A 25,035-nucleotide genomic window follows, 5' to 3' on the forward strand; every position below is an offset into this window, starting at 1 on the left:
AATGATTTTGAGCAAAAAGACACAGACGACTATGATTGTATAAAATTCTGTCCTATGGTGATATAAGTCACAATAGTGTTTACCTCTGGGGTTGGTATTGACTGGCTACATAGTGTGGACAATGTTCTCTCTTGTGACCTGGGGGTGGTTACACACAGGCATATGCGTACAATTTCATTGAGATGTACACTTAAGACTAGTGCACTTTATGTATGCTACCGTGTGTCTATTTTACTTCCCTAGAAAATGAAAAAGGAAAAAGAATAAGCAGTTAATCTGTATGTCAGTGCAGCCAACAGAGACAGCAGGAATCCGAAGTTTCATTCTTTTCTAAGGAGAAATACCAGTGATTGAGACCTGGCATGAAGATATCCTTACACCTCCTTTTGGAAATTTTGCTGCAACGTCCAATGCAAATACCAAAAGAGAGTGAAAGGAGCTACTTTTCCACCCATTCAGGAAGGAAGACCTTTCTGGTTTTACATTATGAACAAAAAACTAACATTTCACCATCCCTCCCGAATTCCATGCAGCCGACTGACTCTCTGCTTGGTGCTGAGCACTTTGACTCAATTCTTAGCAAATGCACACGTGCACCATTTCCACAATAGATACCCTCACACCAGAGTGGGCCGGTGAACTGCATTATTCACACACTTTTGGGGGGATACTGAGCTCTTCTTCTGCATAGCAGAGAACATAGCAACTAGAGGCATTGCAGTGGTTCTGAGTCAAGGGGTTTGGAGAAAATGGAGCCCAAGTAAGGTTTAAAACTGAATAATCATACCCTTATCAATGCCCTAAAGAATGTATAAAGAAATTAAACTAGGCAATTGAATTAATTGCAGGAGGCAACCTTCTGGCAAAAGCAAATGGATTCCACTAATTTGTGCCCTCTCTCTGTTTTTACTTAAGATGGAAATTTTGATTAAAAATATCCGTTTCTCGTATTCCGACCTGGATGGGTAAAAGAAGATCTGAATAATATGTCTCATTCAGAGTTTGATAATAGATAATTGCTTGAGATATTAAGTCCCTGCTATATCTTATTTAAAAGAACATATGACTTTGATAGGTTTTATTTTGGTTAATCTCTGAAATACTGCTGACTTTTAACAGTCTTTGCCCCAACAGAAAATAAAGAACTCACGAAGAATATTGTTGATGGATACTATATCATATTAAGGTGTATCTATAAGACGGTTATTAGTATTTCGCTTCACTCTGGAAGAAATCAATTCAGAAATACAAGAACCCGTTTTGGACTTTATATTTTGCCCAGACCGTTACTGTTTAGTTTTTGTGAAAGATCTACATGTAGTTGTGGTGTTGCGTGGATGGGGTTAGGTTGAGAATGGTGTGTCAGAACTCATAATTTGGGTTTTTAATTTTTTTTTGTTTTTAAATTTTTATTTTATTGTATAGTTGATTAACAATGTTGTGTTAGTTTCAGGTGTACAGCAAAGTGAATCAGTTATACATATACACGTATCTATTCATTTTCAAATTCTTTTCCCATTTAGGTTATTACAGAATATTGAGCAGAGTTCCCTATGCTATACCATAGGTCCTTGTTGGTTATCTATTTTAAATATAGTGGTGTGTGTATGTCAATCCCAAACTCCCAATTTTACCCCCCTGACCTTTCCCTTTTGGTAACCATAAGTTTATTTTCCAAGTCTGTGAGTCTGTTTCTGTTTTGTAAGTAAGTTCATTTGTATATTTTTTTTTGATTCCACATATCAGCGATATCATATAATATTTGGTACAAATATCATATAATTGGGGTTCTTAATTTTATCCAAAGAAAAGGAAAAATTAGAGGTAAAGAAATTTAGCATTGATGCAGGTAGATTCATAAATGGTGGAAATGAAAAGGACTTAGAGATCCTCTGTAACAGGGGGCAGCAAACTCTGGCCTGCAGGCCAAATCAAGCCTGCCACCTAATTTGTATGTCCCAGGAGCTAAGAGTGAATTTTATACATGAAGATATGCAATCGATTTGATGGTAGGGAACATTACCGTTGCACTCCAACTCAGCAAAAGAGTATCCTTTCTCAAAAGGATTCTATTTTTTTTCATTAGTAGACATATACAACACAAAATTGCTCTTAATTACTATTATTACTGTTTTAAATTATGTCAAGAAAAATTGTTTTTTTCTCTTTTTATATAAATATCTGCATAATATCCTTGGTTTTGCTTCCCACACAGCCTAAAATATTACTATCCGGTCCTGTAGAGAAAATGTTTGCTGAGCCCTGACCTACAGTAGTGGTTCTCAGACTTTATTATGAATCAGAATCACCTGAGGTGCTTGTGAAATCACAGCTATCTTGGTCACATCCCCAGAGTACTGAATCAGCAGGCCTGGTATGGGACTCAAGAATGTGCATTTCTAACAAGTTCCCAGGTGGTGCTGATGCTGCAACCCCTGGCATCACATGTTTGTTTGAAAACAACTGATCTAGATCAGTCCCTAAATTGGAGGAAACTGAGGCCCAATAAATTAAATCACCAGTCTAGGCTGAACTATATGGCAAATATAGAATTCGGTCTCAGGTTTAGAGTTTTTTTCAGCAGAACCAGACTTTTCCAGGCCTAATGAATTACATACAGATTAATGAATTAAGAGAGAAAAATCAAACTGAAATCTATTTTTCTGTGGAGTGATGTCCCAAGGGTGCAAACCCTATTGTTTTGCAGGCCTAATGACTTTTGAAAGCTGTTTGCAAGGCTACATTAAGCAGTCATTAGAAATTTGTATGGAGACACAAAAGACCCCGAATAGCCAAAGCAGTCTTGAGGGAAAAAAATGGAGCTGGAGGATTCAGACTCCCTGACTTCAGACTATACTCAAAGCTACAGTAATCAAGACAATATGGTACTGGCACAAAAACAGAAATATAGATCAATGGAACAGCATAGAAAGCCCAGAGATAAACCCATGCACCTATGGTCACCTTATCTTTGATAAAGGAGGCAAGAATATACAATGGAGAAAAGACAGTCTCTTCAATAAGTGGTGCTGGGAAAACTGGACAACTACAAGTGAAAGAATGAAATTAGAACACTCCCTAACACCATACACAAAAATAAACTCAAAATGGATTAGAGACCTAAATGTCAAGACTGGACACTATAAAACTCTTAGAGGAAAACATAGGAAGAACACTCTTTGACGTAAATCACAGCAAGATCTTTTTTGACCCACCTCCTAGAGTAAGGGAAATAAAAATAAACAAATGGGACCTAAGGAAACTTAAAAGCTTTTGCACAGCAAAGGAAACCATAAACAAGACAAAAAGACAACCCTCATTTGCAAATGAATCAACAAAGGATTAATCTCCAAAATACATAAACAGCTCATGCAGCTCAATATTAAAAAAAACAAACAACCCAATCCAAAAATGGGCAGAAGACCTAAATAGACATTTCTCCAAAGAAGACATACAGAGGGCCAAGAGGCACATGAAAAGCTGCTCAACATCACTAATTATTAGAGAAATGCAAATCAAAACTACAATGAGGTATCACCTCACACCAGTTAAAATGGGCATCATCAGAAAATCTACAAACAACAAATGCTGGAGAGGGTGTGGAGAAAAGGGAACCCTCTTGCACTGTTGGTGGGAATGTAAATTGATACAACCACTATGGAGAACAGTATGGAGGTTCCTTAAAAAACTAAAAATAGAATTACCATATGACCCAGCAATCCCACTACTGGGCATATACCCAGAAAAAAACATAATTCAAAGACACATGCACCCCAATGTTTATTGCAGCACTATTTACAATAGCCAGGACATGGAAACAACCTAAATGCCCATCAACAGATGAATGGATAAAGAAGTTGTGGTACATATATACAATGGAATATTACTCAGCCATAAAAAGGACCAAAATTGGGTCATTTGCAGAGACATGGATGGATCTAGAGACTGTCATACAGAGTGAAGTAAGTCAGAAAGAGAAAAACAAATATCGTATTTTAACACATATACGTGGAACCTAGAAAAATGGTACAGATGAACTGGTTTTCAGGGCAGAAATAGTGACACAGATGTAGAGAACAAACGTATGGACACCAATGGGGAAAGTGGCAGGGGGGTGGGGGTGGGGGGGTGATGAATTGGGCGATTGGGATTGACATGTATACACTGATGTGTATAAAATTGATGACTAATAAGAACCTGCTGTATAAAATAATAAAATAAAATTCAAAAATTCAAAAAAAAAAAGCAGTCATTAGAGCTATTCTTAAATTCATTAGCCTGTAAGCAACATGTGTCTGGCCCAGAATCAACAAGAAGACCATGGGGAAAATACCTATGCAGTGAGTTTTATATGGCAGCTTATTAATCTAATGAGACTGTTCCACACTGATGTCAACAAAATCACCAACCTGCCCATTGCTTCTCATTCTCATAGTGTCCTTTCTTATCCCCCAAATAAACCCTATAAAGAAGTCTGAAAAAGAAAATCTCTAAAAAAATCTAAGGAAAGAGCTTGGTAATTTTGTCAGCATTACAGAGTGATTTTTGCAATTAAATTCCACAGAGTGTGTGGCCTTGGTCATGACATGTTAAACTCAAATTTTCTATAACTTTTGCTTGGAAATGGGAGAGTGAAATTACTTCATCCATTGTAATGATATAAATTTAAGTCTTGAATCCTTTCCACATAAAATTGAACAATTTATTTCCATTGTGATTTTTGGCTTATTAATTGTTATAGATAAAGGGAAAATCATTACTCAATATTATTGAAAAAGAGAAAAGAAATAGGATCAATATAATGAGTTTAATAATCCTGAAAATAAATACAAACACAGGTGATATCAACCCATCTCATGGCTAAATGGTTGCAATGGTCAAAGAATGGCCACTCTATGTTCAGAGCAGTTATCACTCATAATGTTCTGCCCACGGTAATTATAATCCCATAATTTCTCCATACACTATTTGCCAGATAAGGTTCTAAGCACTTAGATTTTTTTCAAATCTTTACAACAATTCCATCAAGTAAGTACAATTATCATTTGTATTGTTTCCACAAGGGATGGAAAAATAAGGAACTAGGCTAATATTACTGTAAAGTAGTGGTTCTCAATCGGGGAAGGATTGGCATTGTGTCCTCCAGGGGACATTTATCAACGTCCAAAATGAGGTATTTTGGGTGTCACAACTGTAGGAAGGGGAGTACCAGTAGGATCTAGTGGGTAGAGGCCAGGATAATGCTAAACATCCTCTAATACACAGGACAGCACCCACAACAAATAATGATTTGTTCCAAAGTGTAGCTAGTGTTGAGATTGAGAAATTCTGCTCTAGAACCTTTGCCTTTAACTTGTACAATATACACTTTAGAAGGACCAAGACTCCTCTGGTGCCTGAAAGTGACTTGATATATAAATTTGGCAGCTGCTAGGTAACTCCTCAGTATCTCTTAGGCAGAGAAGCTTTCTTGTATTTGTTAGACTGGCATAATACTAGGTTTCTTTGTTTTCTATAATTTTCTAGATTTCATAACTGGAGAAACTAAGGACAAAATACTAAGGCTTTATGAGTTTGGAAGGTAAGCTTCTATCTTCCCTTCTCGTTCATTTTATTAAAAAATATGAGGTTAAGGATGACCAAAGATTTTAGCCAAGACTTTTTACCCACCAGATTTTGAAACTTTTAACTGGTAGTATATCTAGTCAGTAGTAGTATGGAGTGTATTTCTTATGCTAAGACCTTACCCATTTATTTTCCTTTTTGTACACTTATCTGGCAAACTAAACTTTTTTTTTTAACCCTTTTCACACATTTCTCCCACCCTCCACCTCTCCCTTCTGGTAACCACCAATCCGTTTTCTGCATCTATGAGCTTATTTTTTTTAGATTATGTATGAGAGAGATAATATGGTATGTGTCTTTCTCTGATTTATTTCACTGAGCACAATGACCTCAAGGTCCATTCATTTTGTTAGAAATGGCAAGCTTTCATTCTTTTTTTTTTGTGGCTGAGTCTTTACTACTAAATATATCTTTTTGAGTTAGTGTTTTCATTTTCTTTGGATAAATATCCAGAAGTATAATTGCTGGATGATAAGGTATTATCTTTTTAATTTTTTGAGGAAGTTCCATACTGCTTTCCATAGTGGCTGCATCAATTTATATTGCCACCAACATTGCAAGAAGCTTCCCTTTTTTCCACATCCTCACCAATACTTGTCTTTTTGATAATACCCATTCTAACAGGTGTGAGGTGATATCTCATTGTGGTTTTGATGTGCATTTCCCTGATGATTAATGATGTTGAGCCATCTGTGTATCTTCTTTGGAAGAATGTGTATTCAGATCTTACGCCCATCTGTTAAATCAGATTTTTTTTTTTTTTTGCTATTGAGTTGTATGAGTTCTTTATATTTTTTGGTTATTAGCCCCTCATCAGATTCATGATTTGTAAATATTTACTCACATTCAGTAGGTTGCCTTTTCATTTTGTTGATGGTTTCCTTTGATGTGCAAAGCTTTTTAGTATGATGTAGTCCCACTTACTTAATTTTTAATCTCAGGCCAATATCCCTGATGAACATATATGCAAACATCCTCAACAGAATATTAGCATTCCATCCAAAAGCAGCAGAATACACATTCTTCTCAAGTGCACATGCTGGGCCACAAAGTCTTGGTAAATTTAAGAAAATTGAAATCATATCAAGCATATTTTTCAACCACAATACTAAGATTAGAAATCAACTACAAGAAAAAAACCTGTAAAACACACAAACACATGGAGGCTAAACCATATATTACTAAATAACAAATGGATCACTGAAGAAATCTAAGAGGAAATCAAAAAACACCTAGAAACAAATGAAAATGAAAGCATGATGATCCAAAACCTATGGGACACAGCAAAAGTAGTTCTAAGAAGGAATTTCACAGCAATACAATCTTACTTCAGGAAACAAGAAAAATCTCAAATAAACAACCTACATTACACCTAAAACAACTAGAGAAAGAACAAACAAAACCCCAAGTTATCAGAAGGAAAGAAATCATAAAGATCAGAGCAGAAATAAATGAAATAGAAAAACAATAGAAAAGATCAATGAAACTAAAAGCTGGTTCTTTGAAAAGATAAACAAAATTGACAAACCTTTAGCCAGACTCATCAAGAAAAAAAGGGAGAGGGCTCAAATCAATAAAATTAGAAATGAAAAAGGAGAAATCACAACAGACACCATAGAAATACAAAGCATCATGAGAGACTACTACAAGCAAATATATGCCAATAAAATGGGCAACCTGGAAGAAATGGACAAATTCTTAGAAAGATACAACCTCCCAAGAATGAACCTGGAAGAAATAGAAAATATGAACAGACCAATCACAAGTAATGAAATTGAAACTGTGATTAAAAATCTTCCAACAAACAAAAGTCCAGGAGCAGATGGCTTCACAGGTGAATTCTATCAAACATTTAGAGAAGAGCTAACACCCATCTTTCTCAAACTCTTCCAAAAAATTGTGGAGGAAGGAACACTCCCAAACTCATTCTATGAGGCCACCATCACCCTGATACCAAACCAGACAAAGATACCACAACAAAATAAGAAAATTGCAGGCCAATATCACTGATGAACATAGACCAAAAATCCTCAACAAAATGCTAGCACACTGAATCCAACAACACATTAAAAAGATCATACACCATGATCTAATGGGATCAAGTGGGATTTATCCCAGGGATGCAAGGATTTTTCAATATCTGCAAATCAATCAGTGTGATACACCACATCAACAAATTGAAGAATAAAAACCATATGATCATCTCAATAGACACAGAAAAAAGCTTTTGACAAAATTCAACACCCATTTATCATAAAAACTCTCCAGAAAGTAGGCATAGAGGGAACATACCTTAATGTAATAAAGGCCATATATGACAAACCTACAGCTAACATCATACTCACTCAACAGTGAAAAGCTAAAAGAATTTCCTCTAAAATCAGGAACAAGACAAGGATGTCTACTCTCACCAATTTTATTGAACATAGATTTAGAAGTCCCAGCCATGGCAGTCAGAGAAGAAAAAGGAATCCAAACTGGAAAAGTAAAACTATCACTGTTTGCAGATGACATGATACTACACATAGAAAAGCTTAAAGATGCTATCAGAAAACTACTAGAGCTCTTCAATGAATTTGGTAAAGTTGCATGATACAAAACTAATACACAGAAATCTGTTGCATTTCTATACACTAACAATCAACAATCAGAAAGAGAAATTAAAGAAACAATCCCATTTACCATCACATCAAAAAACAAAAACAAAAAAACCTAGGAATAAACCTAGCCAAGGAGACAAAAGTCCTGTACTCTGAAAACCATAAGATGCAGATGAAAGAAATCGAAGATGACACAAACAGAAGGAAAGATATACCATGTTCTTGGATTGGAAGAATCAATATTCTCAAAATGACTATACTACTCAAGGCAATCTACAGATTCAAGGCAATCACTATCAAATTACCAGTAACATTTTTCACAGATGTAGAACAAATAATTTTAAATTTTCTATGAAAACACAAAAGACCCTGAAAAGGCAAAACAAACTTGAGAAAGAACAGAGCTGCAGGAATCATGCTCCCTGACTTCAGACTATACTACAAAGGTGCAGTCACCAAAGCAGTATGGTACTGGCACAAAAACAGAAATATAAATCAATGGAACAGGATAGAAAGGTCAGAAATAAACCCACACACCTATGGTCAATTAATCCACAACAAAGGAGGCAAGACTATACAATGGAAGAAAGACAGTCTCTTCAATAAATGGTGCTGGGGAAAATGGACAGCTATATGTAAAAAAATGAAATTAGAACATTCTCTAACACCATACACAAAAATAAACTCAAAATGGATTAAAGACCTAAATGTAAGACCAGACACTATAAAACTCTTAGAGGAAAATATAGGAAGAACACTCTTTGACATAAATCGCAGCAATATCTTATTTGATGTGTCTCCTAGAGTAATGGAAATAAAAACAAAATAAACAAATGTAACCTAATTAAACTCAAAACCTTTTATGCAGCAGAGGAAACGACAAACAAAACTAAAAGGCAACCTGCAGAATGGGAGAAAATATTTGCAAACGATGTGACCCACAAGGTATTAATCTCCAAATTTTACAAGCAGCTCATGTGGCTCAGTATCAAAAACAACAAGCAACCCAATCAAAAAATGGGCAGAAGACCTAAATAGACATTTCTCCAAAGAAGATATACAGATGGCCAAGAGGCACATGAAAAGATGCTTAACTTTGCTAATTATTAGAGAAAGGAAAATCAAAACTACAATGAGTTATCACCTCATACCAGTCAGAATGGCCATCATCAACAAGTCTACAAATAATAAACGCTGGAGAGGGTGTGGAGAAAAGGGAGCCCTCTTACACTGTTGTTGGGAGTGTAAATTGGTACAGTCACTATGGAGAACAGTATGGAGGTTCCTTAAAAAATCTAAAAATAGAGCTACCATATGATCCAGCAATCCCACTCATACCAGAGGAAAACATGGTTTGAAAGGATACATGTACCCCAATGTTCATTGCAGTGTTGTTTACAATAGCCAAGACATAGAAGCAACCTAAATGTCCATCGACAGAGGAATGGATAAACAAGATGTGGTACATATATACAATGGAATATTACTCAGCCATTAAGAAGAATGAAATAATGCCATTTGCAGCAACATGGATGGACCTGGAGATTATCATACTAAGTGAATTAAGTCAGACGGAGAAAGATAAGTATCATATGATATCGCTTATATGTGGAATCAAAAAAATATACAATTGAACTTATTTATAAATTAGAAACAGACTCACAGACTTAGAGAATGAACTTGTGGTTACCAGGGGGCCAGGGTAGGGGGGAGTTTGGGAGTGACATGTACATACTGCTTATTTAAAATAGATAACCATCAAGGACCGACTGTATAGCACAGGGAACTCTGCTCAATATTCTGTAATAACCTAAATGGGAAAAGAATTTGAAAAAGAATAGATACATGTATATGTATAACTGAATCACTTTGCTGTACACCTGAAACTAACACAACATTGTTTATCAACTATACTCCAATATAAAATAAAAATTAAAAAAAAGAATAAAATCATATGATCTCAATACCTATAGAAAATACATTTGAAAAAATTTAACATTCATTTATGGTAAAAAGTCTCAACAAACTAAGTATAGAGGGAACATATTGCAACATAATAAATGTTGTATATGACAAGCCCAAAGCTAACGAAACTTTTCCTCTAAGATCAGGAACAAGACAAGAATACCTACTGTCACCACTTTTATTCAACATAGTATTCAAAGTCCTAGCCAGAGCATTTAGGGAAGAAAAAGAAATAAAAGGCATACAAATTGGAAAGGAAGAAGTAAAATTGTCAGTATATGCAGATGACATATTATATATAGAAAACCCTAAAGACTCCATCAAATAACTGTTAGAATTACTAAACAAATTCAGTAAAGTTGCAGGATACAAAAACAATGCACAAAAATCTGTTGAGTTTTTACACACTAATAACAAACTATCAGAAAGGAAAATAAAGAAAACAATTCCATTTACAATTGCATCATAAAGAGTAAAATACTTAGGAATAAATTTAAGCAGGGAGGTGAAAGATCTATTAAAGCCTATAAGACATTAATGAAAGAATTAATGAAAAAGATACAAATGAATGTAAATATATTCCATGCCCATGAATTGAAAGAATCAACATTGTTAAAATTGATTACATAATACACAAAGAAGTCTACAGGTTCAATGCAATCTCTATAAACATGCCAATGGCATTTTTCAAAGCAATTGAACAAATAATCCTAAAATTTTTGTGGAACCACAAAAAACCCAAAATAGCCAAACCAATCTTGAGAAAGAAGAACAAAGCTGGAGTCATCACATTCCCTGCTTTCAAACTATACTACAAAGCTATAGTAATTAATACAGTATGGTACTAGTATTTAAATAGACACATAGATGAATAGAACAGAACAGAGAGCCCAGAAATGAATCCATACATATGTGGTCAGTTAATTTACAACAAAGATGCCAAGAATATACAATGAGAGAAGGAGCATCTCTTCAATAAATGATTTTGGGAAAACTAGGCAGTCACATGCCAAAGAATAAAATTCGACCACTACATTACACCACTTATTTTTAAGTTATTTTATCTTAAAAATAACCCAAAATGGATTAAAGACTTGAATGTAACACCTGAAACCATAAAACTAAAAGAAAACATAGGTGGTAAGGTCCTTGACATAGGCATTGGCAATGGTTTTTTGAATCTGGCAGCAAAAGCAAAAATAAATAAGTGAGACTGTAGGTTCCTCTTCAAATGTTTCCACACATTGACACAGTCATGAAACAGTATGTTTTCTCTAGCCCAGTCTTTGGGAAGTGTTCACTCACAGTAGCAGAAAAATGTTCATATCTTAGGTTGTACTTCTAATGAAAGATGAATTTTATTATGGCATAGCAAAAGGTTTCTAAGTATCAATTTTTCATAAACAGTACATTTTGTGCTTCATTATACCTTAGAAGAGCTGCTTCCAACTAGAAGCATGTCTATTTTAAGCAACTGGTGAAAATAGAAATCCTAGAACAATGTAAGTAATAAGTATTTTCCTCATTCTTTTTTGTTTCTATAGAAATGCTTTTAGTGTGGGAGTGTTGTAGACAAAGCATTTTTAAAGGTCACAAAACATACATATCATACTTGGTTATAAACAAGAGAGATAATGGGTTACCTAATGGTTCAGATCTCTGAGAGGGAAAATGCAATAACATGACACTATACAGACCTAAAGCCTTTCCATTGTTTTGGAGTTTGTGCTTAGTTCAGAATAAACTGAATTTAAGAATTAGTCCTCTTTGGGACTAAGGGTCATGTGAGCCTGAGCGATTGCCATAAGTATAGAAAATCATTTAAATACTAGGAGTGGTACATTGATTCAAGAGAGCTCTAAGGAAGTACAGATACTAAAGAATTAATAAAGACATTCTCCTTTCATGCAACTAGAAGATGCTAGTTGTACAGCTGTACCTGGTCTCTTAATTCCTCTTAAGACTTATTGTCCTCTCATTTTCTGCGTTATCTGCCCTGCTTTTCACTTCATTTCTTTTTCTTTTCCTCTTCTGGCATTACCTTTTCTCCTCTGTAATATTGTTTCAAGGAGGTTTAACTCAAGAAAGGAAAACTGAAAATGATAGGATTCACTAATATATAATCACCTTGAAATAAATACCCTTAAGAAGGACAAGGCAAAAGAAAATGCATTTGTCTAGAGAATATCATCACAAGTTGGAGATATAACCAGTTTTCTCATAGTTTACAAAATGATTGAGAGGAAGCATCTTCTTCCTAGAGTCCTAGGAATCAGCATTAATATGTCTCTTCTTTTTATTACTTTTCACATTGTGTAGAAAAGAAAACCTTAAAACTTTTCTAACTATTATTTAGAAATTGAAGAGATCATTATGGAGACACTCGTTCAAATGCTCCGGTGAGATTATTCTGGTTCAGCCTACCTTTTGTGTCTGTGGATAGAAGTGAAAAAATATTCAGTCCAACTTCAATACTTGTGGCAATTATAAAGCTGCAGAGCTTAGTGAACCAGACTTTAGCTGGGAGAGAAATAGCGTGGCTCAGGGACTTCTACTATAAAGCTCCTATGGATTTTTTTTTATATGTAAATTTATTTATTTATTTTTGGCTGCGTTGGGTCTTCATTGCTGCGCGCCGGCTTTCTCTAGTTGCGGCAAGCCGGGGCTACTCTTTGTTGCGGTGCGTGGGCTTCTCATTGCGGTGGCTTCTCTTGTTGCAGAGCACGAGCTCTAGGCACGCGGGCTTCAGTAGTTGAGGCACGTGGGCTTCAGTAGTTGTGGCATGTGGGCTCAGTAGCTGTGGCTCAGGGGCTCTAGAGCGCAAGCTCAGTAGTTGTGGTGCATGAACTTACTTGCTCCGCGGCATGTGGGATCTTCCTGGACCAAGGATCGAAGCCATGTCCCCTGCACTGGCAGGCGGATTCTTAACCACTGCACCACCAGGGAAGTCCCACTCCCATGGATTTTAATGCACAGAGAATCTGGTCCTCTAATTTTTCCCCAATACTTGCTATCATTCATTATGCAACTATGAGAAAGTTGAGTTGAATTTTCTGACTATGTTTCTTTCCTTATTGAATTATACAAACTAGTGGCTCTTTGAATTTCAGAGGTCATTCAGCATAATTACATATTGCTCTATTTTCTACTCATGTGCCTCCTGCATTTCATTGAACTAAAATTATAGCAAATATGTTCATTGAAATATGTTATTGGAAACCATATAAAGCAGTCAAGAGAAGCATATTAATGTTAATATATATCTCTATATACTTTAGAAACATTAAATATTTTGTCAGAATCAATTAACCCCTTGGTGTCTGAAGTACTGTGCTTAATAGTCACATTTAAATGGTGTTGTCACTTAATACCATCAAAAAGGACACTAAGCAAAACTAATGATCTTACAGATACTGTGCGAGATAAAATAGCATGCATTGTTTTCTCATAAACAATGAAAGTGTTATGTACATAATGGCATTCTAAATATTATTAGGTAGTTAATATGACCTGATTTAACAAACTTCCACCTCTGTTAGCAATACCTAGCAATGATGTAAGAGTATGATGTAAGAGTATATTGAATATAATATACCATATACTCAAAAGATGGCCCAATGGTTCCTTAATTAATATCTAAAATATGCTTTTTAAAGTAATAAGCAAATTCCCTTTAGTTTACATTTTACCAATTTGGTGTAAAGCTGCTATGCTGTTAAGTTAGTTTTCCTGGTGACATTTAATAATCCAGTAGACACCCTAAAATCTCTTAGAATATAAAAGCAGTCCAACTTGAAGACATGGGGTGGGGAGGGGGACGCTGGGGAGAAGTGAGAGAGTGGCATGGACATATACACACTACCAAATGTAAAATAGATAGCTAGTGGGAAGCAGCCGCATAGCACAGGGAGATCAGCTCAGTGCTTTGCGACCACCTAGAGGGGTGGGATAGGGAGGGTGGGAGGGAGATGCAAGAGGGAGGGGATATGGGGATATATGCATGCATATGGCTGATTCACTTTTTTGTACAACAGGAACACAGTATTGTGAAGCAATTGTACTCCAGTAAAGGTCTATTAAATAAATAAATGTGAATAAATAACCTAGGAAATAAATAGGCTTTTCCAAACCTTAAAAAAAAAAAAAAATAACAGTCCAAGAGTACATCAGTATATGCTCGCCTGGCCAAGAACTCCCAAAATATATTTGGAACAGTGCCCACAATCAATGGTGCAAGAGGTCTGAAAAAGCTGTTTTTTTTGTTTTTGTTGGTTTGTTTTTGTTTCTACTTCTGAAAGGTAAATACAGAATGGATGTTTTAAAGTAAAGGCTGAAACTGATACTCTCCTGACAAACTAATATTCAAAATTTCATTAGAACTAGAGAGATGAAATCAAGATTCTCATAACTTTTACTCATTCATCCGTGTCATTCATTAAATCATCCAGCAAACATTTAAATGCCTACTCGAAAGAGAGAAAAAAATGTACTGGATGCTTAAAATAGTATCACATTCATAAATACAGTGGTGTGGAAAAGAGTATTTCTGTCACAAATTAAAGACAGAAATACCCTTTTAAATTTGATTGTGTTCCAAAATCAGACTTTTATAATTTAAATAAAATAAAAATAATTGCGTATTTAAAAATGTTCTCAGGGTTGATTAAATGAAAGATGCCAGTTTCTTCAGCTTTTCAGTTCAGAATAAAACTTGTCTTATATTGTTATTGTTTTAGCAATAATGTCGTATATCAAACTAGCTTAAGTGCCAAGTGTATAGTTCATGATTTAAACTCAAGGAGAAACTGGCAACATGTCATTTTCCATTTCCCACTTTTAGGACTGTTTCTTGTGGTCCTATGAGGTAGACCAGTAGAGCATATCGTATTAAATCTTCTTTTCAACAAGAAGAAGTCTTTATTACATATCACACAATTCATAGACTAGCTCAGGTCTTCATTTTTCTGGTTATCCAAAGAAAATTGAAGCTACTAAATAGGTATATATGTATTTTAATTGTGGAAAATAATTTGCAGTCAGAGTGACTGCCTGCTATGTGTCGTATCACTGGCTCATTTTATGGTTGAGCTACAAGCTTCTAAAAAAAGGATTTATAACAGAAATCCTTACAACCTCTTAGCTGTGGCACTGTGAATGGCAATATCATAATACATCATAGCAGTAAACCCCCAATCAATAGCAGCTCATTAAAGTGAGAAGCATCGATTTAATCAGGGAGAATCTACATGTTTTCAATGATCAGTGGAAGGTCCTGTCCATCAATGTCTAGTTCAGTTCTTAAGTTGCATCTGACATGTTACAATAGGTTTCACTAAGAGACTTGTGTGCAAGCTAATGTGAAGGCCATCTGTCATTTTAATATATGATCAATACAATCCATAACCAGTGTTCAGACTCAAAAGGAAGAGGTCAGTGCACACCCCAGAGACCTGCTTATTATTTCCACAGATCTCACTTGCACTCTCTCTTGAAAACATAAAGCGTTTTCTCTTTTTCCAACATGAAACTAAATATAACCACTCAAAGGCTGAAGAAAATGGTTATGCACTTGTTCTTTGATTTTGACATTTTTCTTCTTTTTCTTATTAATTTCCCTTCCCTCTGGTTCAAAGATATAATCCAAGAGAATACCACTGGGGTTAAATGAATGCGATGCTTTTAGCTCTTGAATGCTATTTCCTCATCTACAAAATGGAGATAATATAACTTACTTTGTGCACATAAATCACAAGTAACTGTTAAGCCAGTTTACCAAAACACTAAAAATGGATGTGTCAGTGAGGAGTATTCATATATACGATAATAACTTAGGAGCCAAATTCTACCATTTGTGAACATTTGGGATGACATCATATTAATAAAATTATGAGATGAATACTTTTATTTAAATAGAAAGAATGTTATCATCATCAAGATAGCCAGTGTTGTCCTTAAAATCTACTGTAAGGCCCTCCATATTGAGTAATTAAACAACATTGTAGTAAACTTTCAGTACGTTCAAAATATGACCTGCAGTTATTGATAGACAAATTGGGTAGTAAAGCTATCTCACACAAACAGAAGGCAGATAGAGAAACCTATAGGAATTCCTCTGCCTTTAGAGGTAACTTCAGAAGGGCTATTGGGAAGATGTATCATGCCCATGATTATTTGGGGGGAAGAATTACTTACAATAAAATGCAAGTAAAAATTAAACAAATGTAGGTAGTTCTAAAGCAAACATTGTTAGTTCTCTAGGTTTGTAAAAACCTTTCTATTTTGCTTTTATTACTTGGAAACTCTTGGAATTATAGTGAGCAAAATATTTATTTTGAAGTAAGTTGGTTTTGCAGAAAGACCAAAGTCAAAAATTATGAAATATTTAAAATTTCAAATGAAAGCTGAGGTATCCCTATGAAGTAATTCTTAACACAGCTACTGTATTCATTATGGCTTAATCTTTCAATATGATAAACTTAGATGTACGTGCTGAGTCAATACCCCATTTTAATGAAACTATTAGATGACAGGTTGGGGACCAATATTTTTATTGTTGTTGAACTAGTGACCGGTCAAATGAATATCCTAGAACTCAGAACTCAAAAACAGAAAAAACTGACTAAATATAAGTAATGGATTATATACTATGTGTTTTTCTAAAGGCTTGTGTTCATCAATAATGCTGAATGCTTTGAGAATTCTTTAATACAGAAATGATGAGCTCAAATCTGTAAAGAAGAAAATTTCAATTAAAAAAGAATCAGCCATTAAGATGTGGAATATACATATATACACACACACATACAGTGGAATACTACTCAGCTATAAAAAAATAATGAAAATTTGCCATTTGTAGCAACATGGATGGACTTGGAGGGTATTATGCTAAGTAAAATAAATCAGACAAAGAAAGAAATAATGCATGATATCATTTATATGTGGAATCTGAAAAATACAACAAACTAGTGAATATAACAAAAAAGAAGCAGACTCACAGATACAGAGAACAAACTAGTGGTTACCAGTTTGTGGGGAGAGGAGGGGCAAGATTGAGGTAGGGGATTAAGAGGTATAAACTATTAGGTATAAAATAAGCTATAAGGAAATATTTTTTTCTTTTAAAAAAAAGAAAATTAAAAAAGAATCAATCATATTCTTAAAGAAGTCAAAATGGCTTAGAGTGTAAGCTACTTAAAGGTAACTTTATGTTTAACTTGACATTTACAGAATCCATGTGTATATGTAAACTAACATGCTGAAAAATTGAACTATTAGTTTTTACTTGTTGATGATTAGCTTAGAGTTTTAAAAATGCCTGACACCAGTCAAAAATATCACAAGTTTAAAACTGTATATTCATGATCAATGAAGTGAATAATAGTTATAAGCAAGACTAGCCAAGGACTTATAAATAAATACTATTTCACCTCCATGACCAGAGGAATCAGCTTGTTCAGAAAGGCAGTGCCATCTGGAGTGGCAAGCTGGCTGGAGGGAAGGTTTCGGGACCATGCCAAATCTCTATAAACCACGTGAGTCCAAATTATGAGGAAAAGAAACACACAATTATTTCAGACCTAAGCATTACCAAGAGACCTTCTGCACCACTGATTCCAGAGGACTAAAATTCAAATTGTTCTGATGTGACTTAACATTTTCAAAGGTGCCAGGTGTGCTGTAGAAATGCACCTAGCTTGTGGAGGTGTCAAATGTGCTAAAATATGAAGAGTGTGTGGTTCTTGCCACTGGCATCTCAAAGCATAAATCACCACTTAGAAGACATCAGTAAAAAGACCCATGTTGCGTCTATGCTGGACTACCAGAATCCTAATTTGCTTTAGGCAGCTGATCCCTTAGAAATAAGGTCATCCTAATGTGAGATGCTGGTCAACATTGTGGACCAAAATCTCAAAACGAATCCCAGGTGACCAGAGGAATAAATCTGGTCTTTCCATAAAGAAGGCATCCTACATATCTCAATATATTATCAGTCAGTAATTTTTTAGCATTTTGCAGTAACCAACTATTATACTGTGGATTATAGGATATTGTATATAGTATAGACATACTCTGGGGTGGATATCTCTATCTACCTACATCTATCTATCTACTTCTATTTCTATATAAAGTCTCACTTTATTTCTTTCTAGGACCGAGGTGTGCTATGGTCTGAATTAGGCTTATTCTCTCTCTAGATAATCCCTCACTGCCATTACCCACTGCTATAGCTTCACTGAAATCTTTTTTCAACCTGGTATTATGTCATTGCTTTAACTGATTCCCTCAATATCCTCATGTCTGATTTTCTGACCATTATCTCATGAATCCCAATCTTGCTTGCCACACTATATCCCTGGTAGCTTCTTTTTAGATACCTCTGGATGTCCCTGAAACATCTGTACTCTCAAGGTTCTTTCTACACTCTTCCTAAAGTCAATTTCATCTCCTCTTAAGTACTCAGTTATTACTTACAAATCAAAAATTCCAAAATCTTTAGCCTTGATCTCTCACCTGAGTTCAAAGCCATTCAGTACCTGCGCACTGAGCACCTCATCTTGGGTGGTTATGGACACCGTAGAATCGTCCTATCCAAAAGGAGCTTCAGGACCTTTTCTCTCAAACATCTTTTGCTCTCACTTTCCCTATCTCATGGATGTTGCCTCTATCCATCTAGCTTTTCAAACCAGATAACTGTTATTCAATCTTCTCCCTCATTCTCACATCTAAACAATTACCAAGTTTGGTGAAATTACTTTTGAAATCTGTCTGTCTGCTTCTCTCAATCCACACAGACAGTAATCTAGAGGAGATGACCTGAATCTCTTCCCTGCATCTCTGGATCACTGCAATATTCTTCCCAGTCCTTCCTTTGATCTCTAGTCCCTGCCCCCTACTGTTTTACCCACTATTCGGAGGCCAGGGACATTTCTAAAATTCAAATTAGATCATATTTCTCCCCTGTTTAAAGCTCTCTCTGTGTCCTAACACCCATCAAGATAGCCAGAGACTTTCCTTATATGGCCTTGGAGCTCTGATCCATCTTCATCTCATGCTATAGTAACCCATGCTATATTTGCACAATATGCTGGAGGTTATATTAAACGTCTTGCTACATTTCGTACTGGAGTTTTTGTTTACAGTGCTATGACTTCCAGAAAACCTCCTCTCATGCTTTCCTGTTCACATTCTCTCCCATCCTGGAGGGGGCAGATGAGAGAGTACATATTCCTTTATCCAGACAAGTCGTGTAACACCTTCCTTCTGAATTCTCATATTTCTCTCCAGTAACAGATCCAACCTCTGGCTCATTGGTACCCTTAATGGAAGATACAGCTGTTTCTAGCATCATAAACAATACATGACTATGACTACTATACAGGAAGCACCTTGAGAGGTAGAAATCAGTTTACCAAACTTTTTAATCCATGTACTTGGCAAAAAAAAAAAGAAAAGAAAAAGACCACAGTGAATAATATTGAATTAATAATTAGTTGGTCATACCATACAACAAATAAAAACTAGAAGTTAACTCTATAGTAACCCAAAAAAGAATACTACCATGATATTATTAAACTCTGTCCCTATGTAGAGATAATTAGTTTTTAATTATTATTCAAATATATTTACTACCTTTAGTTTCACCCAAATTTCTGCCAATTCTTTATCCACAAATTCACTTATTTTCTCAGTTTCTACGTATATTGTTATTATGGATTTTTATTGACAGATCACACCTGCACTAATTCAAAAGCCAGCTTGTAATTTTTTTCTTTTTCACTCGACTCTAACTCATCCAAAGAAGAACAATTATAATAATCAACCAGAACTTTAATCATTAGCTCCTTGCAGGTGTACCCAAAATCTATACTTTTAGCATTGACCTCTTTCCTTAAACTCAGATATAACTGCTGTTTCCTAAACATCTCTACCCAGATGGCCAAAGGCACCCCCCAAGTCTAAACTCCAAATCACATTTTATCAAAAACCTTCACATTTCCCTCTTTCTGACAGTGGCTCGACTTTCTTTAAATCTCTCAGACTTAAAATCTTGATGTCATAATTAAACATTCTGTGATGTTCCCTAAAATGAGAACCTGCTAAGTCTTATAGCTGATACCTAACAATAGTCTTCCTTTCTGTCCTCTCTTTCCCATTTTCATTTGTTCCACTCTATTTCAGATACTCATTACCTCTTAATTAGTTGGAATTACCTATTGGAATTATCTCCCAGATGGCCTCCCTGTTCTGAAACCTCCCTGCAGCAATAAAATCTATGATACTAGATTAATCTCTCTAAAGTACAATTTGGATTGTGACTTTCAAGTTTAAAAATCTTGTTTAGGCTTCCATTTCCTACCACAAACTCAAACTGGCTAATGTTAGATAATCTCTAAAATCTTTCCTCATTCTACCTTTTCAATATTTTAGCTGGGTAATTTTGCAATTAAAGACGTCTGCCTTTATTAATACAACAAACTTTTATTGAATGCCTACCAGGTAGAAGAAGTCATCTTAGCCAGAAATTGAAATAAGTATATGAATCAGGTGGCTTTTACCTTTGAGGAACTTACTTTAGAACAGGGGATATATATACATACATATCCATAAACATACATACATTAATAAATAATAGTTCACGGTAAAACTAGTCAAATTAGAAAGGCCTATACAATAGATACAGATAATGTAAAGAGATAATGCCTATCTCTGAATTTAAGAAAAAAGAAATATAGATTTACAAATATTTGAGAGGAGGGGAAAGGTTATTTTGATATTTGGGCTATTTTTTCTATATATTCTACCTGATTTCCAACTCAATAACAAAAATCCCCAAATACCTTGATTTAAAAATGGAGAGGGCTTCCCTGGTGGTGCAGTGGTTGAGAATCTGCCTGCCAATGCAGGGGACACGGGTTCGACCCCTGGTCTGGGAAGATCCCACATGCCGCGGAGCAACTGGGCCCGTGAGCCACAACTACTGAGCCTGCGCGTCTGGAGCCTGTGCTCCGCAACAAGAGAGGCCGCGATAGTGAGAGGCCCGCGCACCGCGATGAAGAGTGGCCCCCGCTTGCCGCAACTAGAGAAAGCCCTCGCACAGAAACGAAGACCAACACAGCCAAAAATAAATAAATAAATTAATTAATTAAAAAAAAAAACCTCTTTGTTTAAAAAAAAAAAAAAAAATGGAGAGAAACCTGAATAAACATTTTTCCAAAGAAGATGTACGAATGGCCAGCAGGCACAGGAAAAGTTGATCAACATCACGAATCATCAAGGAAATACAAACCCAAAACACAATGAGATATTACTTCACATCTATTGGCTATTATCAAAAAGACAAGAGATGACTAGTTGGTGAAAATGTGGGAAAAAGGGAACCATTGTACGCAGTTGGTGGAAATGTAAATGGTACAGCCACTATGGAAAACAGTACGGATGTTCCTTACAAAACTAAAAATAGAATTACCATTTGATCCAGCAATCCCACTTCTGGGTGTATATCTGAAGGAAATACAATCACTATCTTGAAGAGATAACTGTACTCCCATGTTCATTGCAGCATTATTCACAATAGTCAAGATATGGAAACAACCTAAATGTCTCATGAGGAATAGATAAAGGAAAGTTTATGTATATAAAATACTCCATTATTCAGCCTCAAAGAAAGAAAGAAATTTGCCATTTGTGACAACATGGATGAACCCTGAGGAAATTATACTAAGTGAAATAGGCCCAAAACAGAAAGATAAACACTGAATGATTTCACTTTTATGTGGAGGCTTAAAAAAAAAAAAAGCTCAACCTATAGTAACAGAGGGTAGAATGGTAGTTACCAAAGGCTAGGGAATGGGGGGAAAAGGGAAATTGAAAAAAAAAAAAAAGAATGATGATAGCCAGGGGCTAGAAGGAGGGGGTCCTGGGGAGTTACTATTTAATGGGAACAGAGTTTCAGTTTTGCAAGATGAAAAGAGTTCTGGAGATGGATGGTGGTGATCGTTGCACAACAATATGAATGTACTTAGTACCATTGAACTCTACACTTAAAAATGGTTAACACAGGAAATTTTATGTTATGTGTATTGTACCACAATTTAACAAATTAGAAAAAAACTCTACCTGTTTCTTTTCATTCTCAACCACACTATCTGTTGTTTTAGACAAACCATGTTAGCCAAGTATTTCCCCAACACTTTCCTACCTTTGTGCTTTGTTTATTTTATGCTTGAAATTCCAAAGCACCCCATGTGTGGATATCCTACTAATCTTTCAGGAGAAGTCCAGTGTTATCCATGAGGTCTTCCTGGTACTCTTAGCTAGTATAGCACCATTACAAGGATCAATAAACCTATATTATTCATAATTGAGCTATTTAATTCCTAATCTAATGTCTCGTACATACCAAGCACTTGATATGTGTTCACATTCATTAATTCAGCAAATATGCAAGGAGTACCTATTACATGCCAGGCACTACTCTACAGCTAGGGGTGCAACTAAGAACATCGTAACAAAGCATCTGCCCTGTAGCACTCACAATGTAATGGTGAAGTAAGTGAGACCGACAGCAGTTGGTCATTACTTCTAGGGCAAAGGAACAAGTACATTTTGAACAGTTATTTGTTCAACTCATAAGTGCTGGTGAGAAAATAAAGCAGGGTACTAGTTGATATAAAGTGCCAGAGCATAAGGTACTTAGTCTATGTAAGTGGTCAGAGAAAGTCTCACTAATAAGGTGACAATTTATCCAGAAACCTACAGGCAGTGGGGGAATGAGCTCTCTGAATATCTGAGAGGAGAGAATTTCAGGCAGACATACACCAAGTGCAAACACCCTGAGAAAGGAGGCTGCTTGGCACATTTGAGGACCAGCAAAGGGCAATAAGACTAGAGCAGCAGGGGCAAGGGAGAGAGATGAACAGAAGACGAGCTCTGAGGACGAGCAGAGGAGGCTGTGGGCCTTAGGGAATACGTACTCTGCAGTCATTAGTGACTTTGAAAATAGAGGGATAAAACGTAAATTGTGTGAGTTTTGAGAAGGAACTTGAGGAGAAAAAAAATGAAAAAAAAGAAGTATAAATATCTCCTTCTAGGGTTCTTACTATAAAGGAAGCAGAAAAGTGGGACGGGAACTAGAGAGGAATGTTGGATCAAGGCATTATTATTATTATTATTAAAGTGATAACAGTAATCTTGTAGGATGTTCCAGAAGGGAGAGAAAAGTTGAGGGTGCTGAAGAGAGATGACATAATGATGGTCTTGCCAAGGTGAGAGGAATGGGGTTTAGATCACATCCTCAATACAATCATGTTCAGTTCATTCTAAGAAACATGAAGGAAGGCAGAGTGTGGATCCAGTGACAGAGAAATGGAAAGATGTGATATAAGCTGGCAGAAAGTCTAGTGCAACTGCTCCTCTTCATGGAAAGCAATCTGCAAGTAGGCTTAAGAATGTTGTTCCTTGTTTAAAGAAACAAAACCCAAAGCCTATCAGTGGCTACAACACATAGCCTCTAACTTTAAATTTCTCTTCATGGTCTTAACTCTTAGGTCAATTATTACTTATCTTACCTAATTAACTGTATTTCCAATTTTCAGTCTAAAATTCTAGCTCTGTTCAGGCATACTAATTGTCAAATCCAGCTGGCAGTCACTAAATTTAGAATGAAGAGTGAATACTCTGAAATATCTTGGAGTTATTTTATACATATGAATTTGCTAAAAACATGCAGAGACATATGTTTATAAATAAGGACATTGTATGTGTATTTAAGTCTATAATGACCCACCAAATTACCATTTCATGCAGAGGCAGTAAATTAATTAATTAAGAATAAATACTATGAAAATTGATTGCAGCCAGCAAAATCGTAATTAATGTAATATAATCTTCATGGCTATTATGACAAAGCAAGGACCACAAAAACTGTTCCTGTGGTTTATTAACAGACATCACAAGTAAAAGAGTACTATGGTCAAATAAGTTTTGAAAATTCTAGGTTAAACTTAGAACTTCACTCCTGGATTTCTGTGAGCCTTTTAGTTTACTCTATGCATGTAAATTCTCAAAAGGGGGATAGGTCCTTTTGAGAATTTACATGCATGGCTTCTCAAACCTGTTCGACCATGTAACCCCTTTTTCCTTTGAAAACTCTTTAGGACTACTTGTCTACAGAATAGACTTTGAGAATGCTGGGTAATGTGAGGCTTGGTTTGAGAAGCAGAATAACATAAGCAAAAATAAAAGAAAATACTCCCTTGAATTATGAGCAGAACAGGAATTGGTCTGAAAAAATCTTTTGTTATTTTTGAATAGTTTGCTTTTCACTAAACATCATTATCTCTTTACACTCAGATAGCACATTTTCAACATTAACTACAATGGGATCATTGCCTAATAGAACCATCCCTACATATGTGTTTTCTCAAATTTTCAATTTTTGAAATAATTCATCACTAGAGTGTCTGATGAAAAGTCAATGAAAACAATTAAATTTTAAATGAATATAAAAATACATGTTAATCTCCATATCTAGAAAAGCTATGGGAAATGACAAGAAGCTGTCATCCTTTACATATTTTAAGAAGTGGTCTTTACTATTGAATAAGAAAGGGTCTTAGAAACTAGGTTGCAATTATTAAGAATGCTTATAATTATTCTCATAATTTCTAAGAATTTATGTGTAGTAATTTTGTCTCTTTGGAAAAGGTAAAAACTTTTGTCAGAGTGGTGACATCAATATATATAGTACAAAATATATTTCAGTATGGCTGTGTTCAATTTTATATCCTGAACCAATATACTCTAGAGGTGACACACTTAGATTTCCAAAATACTAGAAGAGACA

General features: G+C 35.4%; 1 protein-coding gene and 1 long non-coding RNA gene across 2 annotated transcripts in view; one reads left to right on the forward strand and one right to left on the reverse strand.

Annotated features, from left to right (window-relative positions):
- The window catches only part of LOC309647418, a 774,616-nt gene extending 753,270 nt beyond the window's left edge, over positions 1 to 21,346 (forward strand). Inside the window, exon 2 of the long non-coding RNA XR_014256036.1 lies at positions 21,247 to 21,346. This is a non-coding gene — a long non-coding RNA (uncharacterized lncRNA). The remainder of the gene's footprint in view (positions 1 to 21,246) is intronic.
- The window catches only part of GPC5 (glypican 5), a gene marked incomplete at its 5' end in the record, with an annotated part of 1,365,225 nt that overhangs the window by 102,784 nt on the left and 1,237,406 nt on the right, over positions 1 to 25,035 (reverse strand). The gene's annotated exons all lie outside the window — the stretch shown is intronic.

The sequence above is a fragment of the Balaenoptera physalus genome (assembly GCF_965194825.1).
Source record: "Balaenoptera physalus genome assembly, chromosome: 18".
Classification (NCBI taxonomy): domain Eukaryota; kingdom Metazoa; phylum Chordata; class Mammalia; order Artiodactyla; family Balaenopteridae; genus Balaenoptera; species Balaenoptera physalus.